We start from the raw sequence: 17,690 nt of genomic DNA on the forward strand, positions 1-17,690 counted from the left end.
TAAGTGTAGGAAAGTTGTGTTATAACCGTTAACAACTTTTCTAATCGTTATCTTTATAACTCTGCAGTATAAGCATTGTGATTCTACGAATCTCATAACTGTTTTGCGTCAGCAGCACGGCCCAGCTTCGCTCTCAGAGATCTCGGATGGAAGACAAAGCATATCGCGTTGTAATTCTCCACCTTGTTTTTTCATCTGACATCTCGCTAAACCTTACGTATTATCCGGTTATTAGATCAAAGCGTTAGAAATGTAGTGTAAAGAAGTAAAAACCTATCACTATAAAATTGTACTACCCCCGTTTGCCGCTCTCCGTTAGAATTATTAAACTTGTTGCGCCGAATTTGCCAGGAACGCTTCCTTGGCCTATCATTGTATCGCATCGTACCTAAATTCGCGATTGCCGCATTATTGTCCACCCGCGGTTGACTATAAAATTGTAAATGTTTTCATTCTAAGATAACCGAACTGTTTAGGCGATACTTTGGCGGGGTTCTTATCGTTGTTGCATCCGGGTATCGAGTAACTCGCGTCTTGCTTCGACACAAAGAAGAAGGACTCCTCGGAACCGCCCGCTTCTTCACTCTCGTTGAGGCCGTCACACGTTTCGGACGCGTGCTCACAAGTCTCTCCTTAACTATTGTACTTAGAAAATCTTCAAGTTCCATCATCTCGTGACGGTCTCTCATATTCTCGTATATCTCCTTTTTTTTCTTTCTGGTTCTTTCTCATTACAATTGTTGCAATCAAGTGTATTCGTGATTTCAACCAATTTCTCGATCTTTTTAATTAATTCATACAAGAAAAGACAGACATGACTTTCGGAAGCCGGGAGTGCGATATCGCGAGCGTTCGACGTTTCGTCATCTCAGCTGGGAGGAACGCGGGCACGTACGAGAGCTCCTTCTCCCATTTCGTCGGACGCCTAAACAGTGACGTTCCAGCCATCCGATCACAGTAAACCTTTCGATATCCAAGTTAATAAAACAATATTTGTTTTCCTCTATGTCGTTCAACGTGTTTCGCAAACCGTGTATTGTTCTCCATACAGGAGCGCTTTCCTTATAATCATATCTACGTTATCAAATAAATTCTATTGAACCCAATAAAATTCCACGGGACGTAACAATATATATATTAATTTCATTAATTATACAGCCCCACAAAAAAAAGTGGTCGATGCTTAAAACCGGACAAGTATATTCTTATATATTTTGATCCGCTGAATCCGAATCCGAGGTCAGAATTGGGCAATTGCTAGTTTCATCGTCCCTAACTTCAAAAAACTGATCATAACATCACTTAACAAAATTAAAGTGTATACGGTTGAATTCAGCTTAAAAAATGCTACAATTCTTGTCATTACAAAAATTATCAGTTTGCAAAAATTAAGATAGTGGCAGGGGGATATAAAAAAGTGTAATATTTTTAAGAAATCTAACTACACAGTTGTAAGGAGCGTCAAAAACCATACAACTTTTATCTGAAACATTCTTTTGTATCTTTTATAGTTTTTGAAATATACTCTCTCAAAACCAGGTATACCGATATATTTGTAAGGATGATTTTAACCCCTAAATATGAAATTGGGCACATATAAAAAAATACGTATCTCTTATTTTTAGCTACCCCACGACATATAATATTTAAAATTCATCAAAATCGGGAGGGGACACTTGGGTCACTTTCCTTGTAAGGGTTTTAGTTTTTTTCTTTCACCTTGCAGAACAGTTTATTAGAGCTGCAAAAAAAAGAATTTACTACTTCTGCTTGTTATACCGGGTTCCTTTACTCTCAAAGGATCTGTGCAATGGCATTCTCTTACGTTTCTTTCCCCTCGGTGATACTTCCCTTTTTAGCATTCAACAAAATTCGGCCTTCATATTTACGTCCCACCTCACTTGATATCGATGCTCCATTTCTTGAATGTCTTGGTGAAATCGTTCTCCCTGTTCTTTACTATAATCGCCTAGATTTTCTGGGAAGTATTAGGTGCGCAACTAAGTTCTCGCTGTTTTTTTGATGAAAATGCAACTTTATTGTGAAAAAATGGTTACAAATGAATCATTCAAAATATTGCCCATCGTTAGCGACAACTTTTTCCCATCTTTCTGGCAGAGCTCGAATACCGTCACGGCAGAAGTGTTCGTCTTTTGAGGCTATCCACGAATCAAGCCATTTTGAGATGTCTTCATATGAGTGGAACTGCTGATTAGCCAGACCATGTGCCATCGAACGGAACAAGTAATAATCGGACGGCGCAATATCTGAGGGATATGGCGGGTGGGGTAGGACTTCCCATTTGAGCGTTTCTAAGTAGATTTTAACGGGTTTGGCAACGTGAGGCCGAGCGTTGTCATGCTGTAGAATCACTTTTTCGTGCCTCTGCTCATATTGTGGCCGCTTTTCGCGCAGTGCTCGGCTCAATCGCATCAATTGAGTTCGATACCGTTCCCCAGTGATGGTTTCGTTCGGTTTCAACAGCTCATAATAAATAACACCGCCCTGGTCCCACTAAATACACAGCAAAACCTTCGCAGCGTGAATATTCGGCCGAGCCGACGACGTAGAAGCATAACCGGGCAGTCCCCATGATTTTGTTCTCTTTGGGTTGCTGTAATGAATCTATTTTTCATCACCCGTAACGATGCGATGAAGAAAACCCTTCCTTTTTTGCCGCTGAAGCAGTTGTTCACAGGCGAAAAAACGACGCTCAACGTCTCTTGGCTTTAAATCATAAGGAACCCAAGTTCCTTGTTTTTGAATCATTCCCAACGCATGCAATCACTTGGAAATGGCGGGTAACTCCTAATGCTGAAGCAAGCTCTTCTTGCGTTTGGCACGGATCCTCATCGAGCAATGCCTCCAATTCAGCGTCTTCGAAGGTTTTTGGCCTTCCTTCACGCGAACGGTCGTCAACATCGAAATCACCGTCTTTGAAGCGACGGAACCAATCACGGCACGTTGTTTCACTTAGAGCAGCATCTCCGTAAACTTTTTGGAGTTCTCGATGCGCTTCAGCCGCCGTTTTCTTCTAATGAAAGAAGAAAAGCAACACTTCCCGCAAATGACGATTATTTGACACAAAATCAGACATTTTCACACAACCAAAAGTATATGACGCAAAAACAAAATCACTAATGTGTCAAAGCGGTTTGTTTACCATATGTCTAAGCTTGGTTCATGACGTTTTGGTTATGTCACAATCGACCAGCACTTACTACTGGAGCCATCTCTTGAAAAACAGCGGGAACTTAGTTGCGCACCTAATAGTTTACATGAGAATCCAAAAAATGTAATTTTAGATTCATCAAGCAACCCATTCTTCTAAAGTTGTTAACCATTTCAGACACTACTTCTTTGTACATTGGACTTTTGTGATTACCAAGAAAATTTTCGACGTGATTTTTGGATTCTCATGTAGACTACTCCCCAAAAAATCTAGGCGATTATGGTGAAGTACAGGGAGAACGATTTCACCAAGCATTCAAGAAATGGAGCGTCGATATCAAGGGAGGTGGGACGTAAATATGATGGCCGACTTTGGTTGGATGCTAAAAAGGGAAGTATCACCGAAGGGAAAGAAACGAAGGGTAAGTGAATGCCATTGCACAGATCCTTTGAGAGTAAAAGAACCCGGTAATGCAAGCAGAAGTAGTAAATTCTTTTTTTTGCAGCTCTAATAAACTGTTCCGCAAGGTGAAAGAAGAAACTAAAACCCTACTTACAAGAAAAGTGACCCAAGTGTCCCCTCCCGATTTTGATGAATTTTAAATATTATATGTCGTGGGGTAGCTAAAAACAAGAGATACGTATTTTTTTATACGTGCCCAATTTCATATTTAGGAGTTAAAATCATCCTTACAAATATATCGGTATACCTGGTTTTGAGAGAGTATATTTCAAAAACTGTAAAAGATACAAAAGAATGTTTCAGATAAAAGTTGTATGGTTTTTGACGCTCCTTACAACTGTGTTGTTAGATTTCTTAAAAATATTACACTTTTTTATATCCCCCTCCTGCTATCTTAATTTTTGCAAACTGACAATTTTTGTAATGACAAGAATTGTAGCATTTTTTAAGCTGAATTCAACCGTATACACCTTAATTTTATTAAGTGATGCTATGATCAGTTTTTTGAAGTTAGGGACGATGAAACTAGCAATTGCCCAATTCTGACCTTGGATTTGGATTCAGCGGATCAAAATATACAGTGCCTACCAAAAGTTCGGGCCACTTAAATAATTTTTGAACGGTTTGAAATATAGGATTGAACTTTGTAAGGATTCAATGGGATAACAAAGTCTACTATTCAACCACAAAACACCCACCTCTACACCCCCGGGGGCCGGGGAATGGGGGAGCCAAAAAATCTCAAATGGCATGTTGGGTTGAGGGCTCGTTCGAAAGGGCTTTCCGAGACGAAAACAACGCGAGGTCGCCGAGGTCTCTACAATTTTTTTTCACAGAGTTATGATCATTTGAACATTGAGATTTTGCGCCCACAGCGACAACAGAAGAAAGGTCAGGCTTCACGCGGGTACGTGCGTGTGCGTGCATGTGTGTGTGTGTGTGTGTGTGTATGTGCGTGTTCGGCCAACTAAGGCAAGACCGCTAGCATGTCCGGTCAACTAAGGCAAGACCAAGATAGGAACACTGGCGTATGTGAAGGAATAAAAACACTAATTATTTAATCAAATGTTCAAATTGATGTCCTTCAACAACTTGACAGTGTCTTAAACGAACGTAAAACGTTTCAATTACGTTAGTTAAAAAATCGGGTGTGATTGAATTTGAAACGTTCACTATTTTTTCCCGCAGCTCTTCTAAATTTTCGGACCTAGTCTCATAGACCTTTGTTTTCAAAATTATTGCAATTTGCTAAGAAACCAAGTGATACCGGCTATTCAAGATATTGCTGGAGAAGCTTTCCACAATGTTTGATTTCAGCAGGATGGGGCTCCAGCTCATTTTTCTCTGCAAGCTCGCAATATTCTAAATGATGTTTTCACTGATCGATGGATTGGTAAAAGAGGCACAATAGAATGGCCACCGAGATCGCCAGATCTGACCCCATTAGACTTATTTTACTGGGGGTATTTGAAAACAAAGGTCTATGAGACTAGGTCCGAAAATTTAGAAGAGCTGCGGGAAAAAATAGTGAACGTTTCAAATTCAATCACACCCGATTTTTTAACTAACGTAATTAAAACGTTTCACGTTCGTTTAAGACACTGCCAAGTTGTCGAAGGACATCAATTTGAACATTTGATTAAATAATTAGTGTTTTTATTCCTTCACATACGCCAGTATTCCTATCTCGATCTTGCCTTAGTTGGCCGGACACGCTAGCGGTCTTGCCTTAGTTGGCCGAACACGCACGCACGCACGCACGCACGCACGCACGCACGCACGCACGCACGAACACACAGGAACGCGCGTACCCGTGTGAAGCCTGACCTTTCTTCTGTTGTCGCTATGGGCGCAAAATCTTAATGTTCAAATGATCATAACTCTGCGAAAAAAAATCGTAGAGACCTCGGCGACCTCGCATTGTTTTCGTCTCGGAAAGCCCTCTCGAACGAGCCTTCACTCAACCCAACATGCCATTTGAGATTTTTTTGCTCCCCCCTCCCCCCAGCCCCCGGGGGTGTGGAGGTGGGTGTTTTTGTGGTTGAATAGCAGACTTTGTTATCCCATTGAATCCTTACAAAGTTCAATCCTATATTTCAAACCGTTCAAAAATTATTTAAGTGGCCCGAACTTTTGGTAGGCACTGTATAAGATTATGCTCAATATCTCGTCCGGATGGAAACTATGTAGTCGTGCTCCTGCACATACTTCGACAACAGATTTTTAAAGCCCGCTAAAACAAAAGCCAGCTAGCGGCGGCGCCCTCTTCGCGCGTCTCGCGCAACCCATCGCCACTCGGTGTGCCGTGTGCCTCCTTTCCTCATTATGTTCTGTTCGCTCGTTTCGACAACAGTCTCTTAGTGCGTGTTTTTGTTAGTGAGTGTGTGAATAGGCCAGATATTAGGTGTCGTGCTAAAGCATAAGAGCAAGAAGAGGAGGTCTTCCTCGAGACACTTGAGGGAAGGAAGATCTTCCGAGGCCCGTCGATCGCGGGATCATGCTCGTGAGAGGAGATCGCGTAGCCGCTCGCGCAGGGAAGAATGGCGGCGGGAGAAGTCACGTAGCCTTCGTTCTTCGTCAGAAAGGTACTCGTTGAGAAAGTCGGTGGCGAGGAATTCATTGGACAGGGAATACTTCAGAGAATTTGTAGAGAAACTACGCAGGTTTTTTTCTCAGGGTGGCGGTAACTGGGCCAGTCACGAAGCATTGCCTTTGTCGGAAGCCTCGGCCGCCATTATGTCAGGCTCATTCCTTCAGTCTCCCCCTCTCTCTATTTTAGAACAAAGGGCAGAAGAACAGACGGTCGATCTAAACGACCGGGGCGTTGTACCAGGTATGTCCTTTTGTTGACCCAGTTCATGGCTTTTAAAATCTGGCGAAGAGAGGATATAACTGACTGTTTCTTCTCCCTCCTTTTCTAATGCCATTAGACCTTAGGGACGTTGCGAAGAATACACCTCTGGCTTCGGTTTCATTTACCGACCCCACCGAGCTTCCTGAGCACGACGCGACCTCCGGACCATCGGCCCTGGCCATAGAATTCTTTGGTGAGATTCAGACGGCGCCGGTAACGACTTCCTGGAATCCTTAGTGTGCACTCCTTGCACTCGGTTCAAACAGAGACTCGAAGTGGTCTCAGCGAGGAGGTTCGCTCTAAACCAGAGATCGGCAAAATGTGCACGCGACGGCCGATTTTCGACTATCTCCACCCATCGCTATTCTCTTTACCTCGCCGCTCCGCGCGCTGCCTACAAGCCGTTCGAGCCTCAGGAGCGTGTTTCCAATAGTTTTCACATTACCCATAAGATACTATTGTTGACACGTTTTTTTTTTAAGTGGTATCCCCAGTAAGCCTCTTCATTTTTCAAAAATGAAGTTTATAAAAAATGAGAAGTGTTCTTCTTTAAGCGACGATTCCTTACCACGTCTTATGCGGTTCGCTACATGCAATATCCAAATTGACGTTTCCACTCTTACCAATAAAAGACGCCGAAAATCGAATTGAATATTCTTCATTTAACATATTTTATTTCGCTTCTGTTCAATTAGTTACGGGTTGTTACAGTCATCAGTGGATTAGGCTTACTGGGGACACCACTTAAAAAAAGACGCGTTAACAATGGTACTTCATGGGTGACATGGAAAACTATTGGAAACACGCTCCTGAGACTCGAGCGGCTTGTAGGCAGCGCGCGAAGCGGCCAGGTAAAGGGAATAGCGGTGGGCGGAGATAGTCGAAAATCGGCCGTCGCGTGCACATTTTGCCGAGCTCTGCTCTAAACTATTAGCGAAGCACGAGGTGAAGGGTGAACTAGCAATGCTGGCTCCTCCGAAGCTCAATAAATAGCTTGTGTCAGCGTTACCACCTGCCGTTCTTAAACGTGGCGAGTATCAGTCACTTGCCCAAGCACAAGTGGGAGCCTGCCTCAATATACTAGGCATCGGCATTTCGATGCTGCTAGAGCCTAGAATTATGCAGAATTTTCCGGATGAGGCGAGATCGGCGTTATCCTTTTTTTCAGATGTCATACATATTTTAGCTGACCATCACTTCCGTTTATCTCTAGCTCGACGAGCATTCACTAAACCGCCGTTAAATATCCTTGGTAGGAACAGTTCAGATACGATCCTATCGATGAATTTTTGTTCGACCAGAACTTCGTAGAGACGTGAAGGCAGCACAGATGTGCGAGAAGACAGGCCGAGAAGCCGCTAAGGTTTCGACGCCGTTGGGGAAGAGTTAATTGCAGCCAATTCGTCGGCAAACATCCCAATGCCGCATCCAGCCTCAGGCCATGTTTAAAACTCAGGATCAGGGAAACAAGAAGGCTCCTGCTCGGACAGGGTCGGCTCGCCAGACAGGAGCTCCTTACCGCAAGAGCCGACGATCACAGTCCCGACCCCGGAGTCGACGGCAACCTTGACTAATGTAAGAACTGCTGGACGCTTAAGTAGGTTTTATAACCAATGGGCAATTACCACGATGCAGCGGTATTAGAGGCTATACGAGGTTATCCCATTCCTTTTACTTCCTTCGGGAAGAGCTTCCCTTCAAGAAGTAAAATTTTCACAGGTCGGGGCAGTCGCTTGTGACTTAGAAATAGAACGCTTGCGGCTTAAGGGAGCTATCAAACTTGTCGAACGTTGCGAGAATCAGTTTTTATCTTCATTTTTTCTTGTAGATAAGCCAACGGGTGGAAAGCATTTCATATTGAACCTGAAACCTTTGAATACGTATATTCAGCCACTGCATTTTAAATTGGAAGATTGGCGAACGGTTGTTAGGCTCATGCTGCCAGGCTCATTTATGGCCACTCTTGATTTTGAGGATGCTTGATCTTGATCTTGAGGATTTATTAAAATTCTTCGCCCTGTAGTCGCGGGAGCGTCCCAGATACGCACAGAATAAAACGGACACAGCAGGTTGAATGAAATAGACACACTGACAAACGGACACAGTAAGAAAAGGACACAGTAAGAAACGGACATAGTGACAACCGGACACAGTAACAAACGGACACAGTAAGAATCGGACACAGTGAGAATCGGACACAGTAAAAAATGGACAAAATATTAAACGGACACAGTAGGAAACGGACACAATAGGAAACGGGGTGCGAAAAAAGTGAAGAAAAAGTAAAATCTGATCGTACGTGCATTATTTATGTGTATTATTGCTGAATCGACACATCTTTTCATACTGTGCAGTCACTTCTGCACTTGTGCAGATTGTTCTAGTTAAATCATGCAAGATAGTGATGATGTTAAAACTTGTTCAATTTGCAAAGCACAAATTTCATCGGTGTACAAAATATATATGCCATAAACATGTCTTACTTTTATTTGAAGAGTATAAAAGCATTTAGAATTGTCAGCATCTTTCTTAATACATATTCTTTATGACGTTTATCGCACACATTCTAAGACAGTAGATTTGTTGCCAATATAACAGTATTATATATGTTAAGCATTACGTACTGAAATGTGTTGTAGACTAAGGCTGTATGCAAGGTTAGGTTGAAAGTATTTACTGCTAATTTCTCACAATACTTTAAGGTGAATTATATAAAAATTACTTATACCATATGCTAATATTTAGAGTTATTTTCTTTAATAATATGTATTATAAACATTTCCGAAACAATCCGTGTTACATAATTACATAACAATTATATAACAAGCCAACAAAAGAACAGTAGGAAGCACGCATACTAAAATATAACGTATATCTTAAAATATATATGGTTATTTTTATATGCAACGACTGCAAGGTTGACGTGCTTTCCATTTTCGTGTAATCTGGAACGTTATGTAAATGTTTCAATGTGTAAATATTATATCTGTCGATAATGAGTAACGTTTCAATGTATACTTATTTTTGATGGAATAGTGTTTTCAATAAACGCTAATGGTTGCTGACTATTCTTAATATATTTTTCGCAGTCTTGACGTGTGAGCTTTATTAGAGTAATCCTAGGTTCTAATAGATTTATTGGGATATCTTTGGGATCTATAGTAACTTGTATTTTTTCTTCACAATTTTTTCCAGTATTGTCTATCAAAGATATATTTGGAATATTTTCGTTTCCTGAAGCGTGATAAGGCAAGTTAACAAAAATGTAAGTCAGACATACATAATACAGTTAATACTAACTTTGCATATTTATATGTTGTTCATAACAAACAGTTTCAGGTAGTCCGACAAATAATTCCTCTTCATAATTTTTGTCATTTTCATTTTGCAAAGATATGTCTAATACATTTTCCTTCTCTAGAGCATGATAAAGATAGTTATCTTTTTAAAAATAATTGTTAGTAAAATATAAAAATTATTATTAATACTAACCTTTCATATTTACGTGTTCTTGATGTAGAATGTTTTTAGATATTCCGATAAATATTCGCAAAAATTGTTCAATGAGTAACCTTGAAAAATATTTTAATATAACGTTATATATACAGGGTGCACGATTTATCTGAAGACATTGAAATATCTCGAGAACTATGCATTGGATAAAAAAAAGTGGTTAATGAAAGTTGTTAGTCTCGAAGGGGGACATCCAATGATACCAAACTCGACCTCCCACCCCACCCCTTGGGGGTGGGGGTTGGGGGCAACTTTGAAATCTTAATTGGAAATCCCAATTTTTTATTGCAGATGAGAATTCTACGCCACAAAATACGTAAATTTTGTCCGAAACTTTTTTTTCGATTCGTGATAGATGGCTCTGTAATCGCAAAAAATTATATTTTCCGCAATTCTCCAGAAATGATCATTGGATTGAGAAATAAAGAATACCTGTTCAATATTTTTAAAGAACATAATAAAAGTTATTAAAAAGATAAGGTTCATCAACCTAACCTAAAAGATAAGGTTTATCAACAAATGCCAACAACTCGTGAAAACATGGTAGAACGCATAAGAAACGCTTGCACTGAAACTCCCGCAGATATGCTTCTATCCTGTGTACAGTTATTTGAAAAAAGGATCAATAAGTGTATTGAAGTTGAAGGTAAAAATTTCGAACACTTACTCTAATTAATTGAACAGTGAGAGGCAAGGGGACTCACATTAAAAAAGCACCCCGATCTGTGAGAGGCAAGGGGCTCACATTAAAAAAGCACCCGAAGGGAACATAAAACTACTACGTCCTCGTCGTTGTTCCTGTGTAACGTTAAAAGTAGTTTCTCGGAAAAATTCAACGCTATCTATCACGAATGAAAAAAATGGTTTCAATAAAAATTTCACGTACAATCTAATTCTGTAATGAAAAATGTGGGTCCCCATTTGAGATTTGAACGTTATCACCCACCCTACACCGAGAGGATGGGGGGGAATAACTTTTATTATGTTCTTTAAAAATATTGAACAGGTATTTTTTATTTCTCAATCCAATGATCATTTCTGGAGAATTGCGGAAAATATAATTTTTTGCGATTACAGCGCCATCTATCACGAATAAAAAAAAAAGTTTCGGACCAAATTTACGTGTTTTGTGGCGTAGAATCCGTATCTGCAATAAAAAATGGGGATTTCCATTTAAGATTTCAAAGTTGCCCCCAACCCCCACCCCCAGGGAATGGAGTGGGAGGTCGAGTTTGGTATCATTGGATGTCCCCCTTCGAGACTAACAACTTTTATCAACCACTTTTTTTTATCCAATGCATAGTTCTCGGGATATTTCAATGTCTTCAGATAAATCGTGTACCCTGTATATACAGGGTGGACCATTTTAACATTTAATGGAGAATAACTCGACCGGTGAGCGAAATAATGAAAAAAGTTTCATACAAAAGTTGTTGGACAAGGAGGGGGACGTATGACCATATCCTTGAATTTGACCTTGACTTTGACTTTAGGGGTTATTTGAAGGTCAAATAACATTTTTTAAATGGAATTGCCTATTTTCGACCCCGGATTTGGAAAGAGCGGGAAATTTTAGAATAAAATATGGTATGATCGATAAGATCAAATGTCATGTTTTGAGGTCATTTCAAAGTCAAAAGGAACTTGTACGTGTATTCATGCGAAAATCGTATCTGTATACGGGGATTTCTAAATTATCTTCTACACTTAGCATTACCCAGAGACAACGACGTGGACGTGGTAGAATTCTGCCTCTTTCGGGGTGCTTGTTTAGAGTGAGTCCCCTTGCCTCTCACTATGCATACTTTGCTATTGTTAATCTAGCTATTCAAAAGGTTTTCGAAAGTTGCACCGTTAGCATTTATGCAATAATTGAGCCTTCTTTGGAAATGGGCCACTGTGCTGAGCAAGACATTTCGTGGAATCGCTTCGTCTTATGCGATTTTCCATATCTTCTCTTGTTGTTGGTTCTTCTTTGAAAACAACTTCTTTCAAATAGCCCCAGAGATAAAAATCGAGTGACGTCAAATCAGGAGAACGAGGAGGCCATGCAATCGGACGCTCTCGACCAATCCATCGGTTCGGGTACCTTTCATCTAAAAACCTCCTGACTATACGTGCAAAGTGCGGTGGTGCACCATCCTGTTGGAAGAACATCTTTCTCCTGGTTTCCAAGTCTACGTTCTCCAACAAATGAGGCAATTGGTCTGTGAGCAAATCGAGGTACGTATTTGCATTCACAGTACGTTCGAAAAAGAATGGACCGACCAAGTATCCATTAACAATCCCGCACCAGACATTGAGGCTCCAGCGGTGTTGATTGTTAATGGATACTTGGTCAGTCCATTCTTTTTCGAACGTACTGTGAATGCAAATACGTACCTCGATTTGCTCACAGACCAATTGCCTCATTTGTTGGAGAACGTAGACTTGGAAACCAGGAGAAGGATGTTCTTCCAACAGGATGGTGCACCACCGCACTTTGCACGTATAGTCAGGAGGTTTTTAGATGAAAGGTACCCGAACCGATGGATTGGTCGAGAGCGTCCGATTGCATGGCCTCCTCGTTCTCCTGATTTGACGTCACTCGATTTTTATCTCTGGGGCTATTTGAAAGAAGTTGTTTTCAAAGAAGAACCAACAACAAGAGAAGATATGGAAAATCGCATAAGACGAAGCGATTCCACGAAATGTCTTGCTCAGCACAGTGGCCCATTTCCAAAGAAGGCTCAATTATTGCATAAATGCTAACGATGCAACTTTCGAAAACCTTTTGAATAGCTAGATTAACAATAGCAAAGTATGCATAGTGAGAGGCAAGGGGACTCACTCTAAACAAGCACCCCGAAAGAGGCAGAATTCTACCACGTCCACGTCGTTGTCTCTGGGTAATGCTAAGTGTAGAAGATAATTTAGAAATCCCCGTATACAGATACGATTTTCGCATGAATACACGTACAAGTTCCTTTTGACTTTGAAATGACCTCAAAACATGACATTTGATCTTATCGATCATACCATATTTTATTCTAAAATTTCCCGCTCTTTCCAAATCCGGGGTCGAAAATAGGCAATTCCATTTAAAAAATGTTATTTGACCTTCAAATAACCCCTAAAGTCAAAGTCAAGGTCAAATTCAAGGATATGGTCATACGTCCCCCTCCTTGTCCAACAACTTTTGTATGAAACTTTTTTCATTATTTCGCTCACCGGTCGAGTTATTCTCCATTAAATGTTAAAATGGTCCACCCTGTATATATATACATGTGTGTGTGCTTGTGTGTTCAACTAATGTTAGAGAATAATTCTTTTTTGACGGGGCCTAATATTCGTCTTATACAGGATGCTAAATTTCGAACGTAACAGATAAGAAATTTTGAAAACTATGAAAGATATTGAAAAAACTAAAACACGTTTTCCATGATTTCGGAGGGGAAAGAGAAAGGCATTATCAGTTTTTTATTTGGAGGGCATTTTCAAGGTCAGTTGGAGGTCAACTTAATTTTTTAAAATAGAAAGTCCAATTTTTTATTATAACTTCTTTTTATACCAATTAATTTTAACAACTTCTGTCTGAAACATTTCTTTATTTGCCTAATATTTTTTTAAATATTTGAGGAAAACTTTTTGAGGTAACTTTTTCAACATTTAACTTACGATATCTCGTTAACTATTCATCGAAAGAAAAAATAGTATTAGACTTTTTACTTTATTTACTATCAAGAATATAATACTATAATAGTGCCCTAACTTTTGTTAATTTAATAATTTGAAATTTCCAAAGGTCGATAAGTAAATATATATAACGTTATATTAAAATATTTTTCAAGGTTACCCATTGAACAATTTTTGCGAATATTTATCGGAATATCTAAAAACATTCTACATCAAGAACACGTAAATATGCAAGGTTAGTATTAATAATAATTTTTATATTTTACTAATAATTATTTTTTAAAAAGATAACTATCTTTATCATGCTCTAGAGAAGGAAAATGTATTAGACATATCTTTGCAAAATGAAAATGACAAAAATTATGAAGAGGAATTATTTGTCGGACTACCTGAAACTGTTTGTTATGAACAACATATAAATATGCAAAGTTAGTATTAACTGTATTATGTATGTCTGACTTACATTTTTGTTAACTTGCCTTATCACGCTTCAGGAAACGAAAATATTCCAAATATATCTTTGATAGACAATACTGGAAAAAATTGTGAAGAAAAAATACAAGTTACTATAGATCCCAAAGATATCCCAATAAATCTATTAGAACCTAGGATTACTCTAATAAAGCTCACACGTCAAGACTGCGAAAAATATATTAAGAATAGTCAGCAACCATTAGCGTTTATTGAAAACACTATTCCATCAAAAATAAGTATACATTGAAACGTTACTCATTATCGACAGATATAATATTTACACATTGAAACATTTACATAACGTTCCAGATTACACGAAAATGGAAAGCACGTCAACCTTGCAGTCGTTGCATATAAAAATAACCATATATATTTTAAGATATACGTTATATTTTAGTATGCGTGCTTCCTACTGTTCTTTTGTTGGCTTGTTATATAATTGTTATGTAATTATGTAACACGGATTGTTTCGGAAATGTTTATAATACATATTATTAAAGAAAATAACTCTAAATATTAGCATATGGTATAAGTAATTTTTATATAATTCACCTTAAAGTATTGTGAGAAATTAGCAGTAAATACTTTCAACCTAACCTTGCATACAGCCTTAGTCTACAACACATTTCAGTACGTAATGCTTAACATATATAATACTGTTATATTGGCAACAAATCTACTGTCTTAGAATGTGTGCGATAAACGTCATAAAGAATATGTATTAAGAAAGATGCTGACAATTCTAAATGTTTTTATACTCTTCAAATAAAAGTAAGACATGTTTATGGCATATATATTTTGTACACCGATGAAATTTATGCTTTGCAAATTGAACAAGTTTTAACATCATCACTATCTTGCATGATTTAACTAGAACAATCTGTACAAATGCAGAAGTGACCGAAGTGAAATAATGCACGTACGATCAGATTTTACTTTTTCTTCACTTTTTTCGCACCCTGTTTCCTATTGTGTCCGTTTCCTACTGTGTCCGTTTTCTATTGTGTCCGTTTGTTACTGTGTCCGATTGTCATTGCGTCCGTTTCTTCCTGTGTCCGTTTCTCACTGTGTCCGATTGCGACCACCGTGTGTCCGTTTCCTACTATGTCCGTTTCATGTTGTGTCCATTTTTCTGTGTCCGATTCTCACTGTATCCGTTTCTTACTGTGTCCGTTTCTCACTGTGTCCGATTGCAACCACCGTGTGTCCGTTTCCTACTGTGTCCGATTGTCACTGTGTCCGATTGTCACTGTATCCGTTTCTTACTGTGTCCGTTTCTCACTGTGTCCGTTTCTCACTGTGTCCGTTTCTCACTGTGTCCGATTGCAACCACATTGTGTCCGTTTCCTGCTGTGTCCGTTTCATGTTGTGTCCATTTTTCTGTGTCCGTTTCTCACTGTGTCCGTTTCTTACTGTGTCCGTTTCTCACTGTGTCCGATTGCAACCACCGTGTGTCCATTTCCTACTGTGTCCGTTTGTTACTGTGTCCGATTGTCACTGTGTCCGTTTCTTACTGTGTCCGTTTCTCACTGTGTCCGTTTCTCACTGTGTCCGATTGCAACCACCGTGTGTCCGTTTCCTACTGTGTCCGTTTGTTACTGTGTCCGATTGTCACTGTATCCGTTTCTTACTGTGTCTGTTTCTCACTGTGTCCGATTCTTACTGTGTCCGTTTCTCACTGTGTCCGATTGCAACCACCGTGTGTCCGTTTCCTACTGTGTCTGGTTGTCACTGTGTCTGTTTCATTCAACCTGCTGTGTCCGTTTTATTCTGTGCGCATCTGGGACTCATTCGTAGTCGCCTATTTCAGAGGAAGGAGCTTATATATCTTGACGACTTTCTGCTTATAGGTTTTTCTATCGAAGAATGCCGTGCCAATGTGAATGCTTCCACACAGCTCCTTCTCTCGCTGGATTTTGTAATTAATCATTCTAAATCGCAATTGAATCCCTCAACTAGATGTAAATATTTAGGTTTTGTTTACGACTCTGTGGAGCAATCTATTTCAATTCCTCCTCAGCGTCGGGAAAAACTATTACGTTTAACAGTAAGCATGGTTCGTAGATCTACATGCATCATTAGAGAATTTGCTAGTTTCATCGGATCACTTGTTTCGGTCTGTCCGGCAGTAAAATATGGACTCTTATATACCAAAAGTTTCGAAAGAGAAAAATTTCTATCCCTGCTCAGGATGGAGGATTATTCTGCAATCATGGAGATCCTTGCGCACCTTCATGAGGATTTTATCTGGTGGAATAGAATTTTTCGAATTCTCGGCAGTGCAATAAAATACATACTGGCAAGTTCACTCGGGAAATTTTCTCTGACGCTTCCTTAGCAGAGTGGGGCGCCTCTTGCAGTGAGTTGCGCACACATGGTTGGTGGTCAGAAACTGACAAAAATTTTCACATAAATGCCTTAGAACTTAAGGCGGCCTTTAACACACTTCGATGTTTTGCAGCAGATCTCGAGAATTGCGACGTTCTTCTTCGTATTGACAATACGACCGCTTTAGCCTACATCAACAAATTTGAATCCATTCAGTTTCCACAACTCTCTTCACTCTGGAGACAAATTTGGCGTTGGTGCGAAGATAGAAATATTTTCATCTCTGCTTCTTATATATCATCTTTAGATAACTGTATTGCGGACGCCGAATTTCGAGTAGCGGATCCCGATACAAAATGGTCCTTGTCTCAGGAGTTTTCCCTTTGTGTTGTTGATTTCTTTGGACCATTCGAAGTAGATTTATTCGCATCCTTGATTAATGCGAAGTGTGAAGCTTATGTCTCCTGGTTCCCGGACCCAGGGGCTATCGCTACAGATGCTTTCACTCTTTCGTGGGAAAATATAAAATTTTACGCGTTTCCGCTCTTCATTTTATTACCGCGAGTATTAAGGAAAATAGTAAATGACGGAGCAATAGGAACCCTAGTAGTGCCTTAGTGGCCCTCACAAGCTTGGTTTCCTTTGTTTCAGCGTCTTTTGATCTCACGTCCGATAATTTTTTCCCCTAATTACACTCTGCTTTCGTCACCTTTCAGAGACCACCATCCGGTATACAGAACTCTTTCCCTGGGGGTCGCGAGGTTATCAGGGAAGCGTTTAAGGCGCGGCTAATACCTGAATCGGCATTACCAGCAATGTTCACCTCGTTGTCGGATTCCACCATCAGACAGTATTCTCGTCCTGTTAGTAGTTGGTGGATGTTCTGTCAGCAACAGGGGATTCCTCCCTTTTGCCCATCGGTCACGCAAGCTTAGAGTTTCTAGCCCTGAGCTTAGCAAATGTGGCTTCATATTCGAGCCTAAACACTATGAGGTCGGCTCTGTCGCTAATTTCTCAAAATGAGATTAGCAGTCATCCTGCAATCCGACGTTTTTGTAAGGGCGTGGCATTTAGGCCTCCTTGACCTCGATATGATTACGTCTGGGATCCTGCTCCTGTAATCGCAAGATTGTCATCTATTTTCCCACACGATTTATATGCGTTAGACGTTATTACCAGAAAGCTGATACTTCTGCTTGCCCTAGCGACAGG

General features: G+C 39.9%; 1 protein-coding gene across 1 annotated transcript in view; it reads right to left on the bottom strand.

Annotated features, from left to right (window-relative positions):
- The window catches only part of LOC105191819 (uncharacterized), a 114,676-nt gene that overhangs the window by 38,210 nt on the left and 58,776 nt on the right, over positions 1 to 17,690 (bottom strand). The window lies entirely within an intron of this gene.

The sequence above is a fragment of the Harpegnathos saltator genome, unplaced genomic scaffold, assembly GCF_003227715.2.
Source record: "Harpegnathos saltator strain DR-91 unplaced genomic scaffold, Hsal_v8.6 scaffold138, whole genome shotgun sequence".
NCBI lineage: Eukaryota > Metazoa > Arthropoda > Insecta > Hymenoptera > Formicidae > Harpegnathos > Harpegnathos saltator.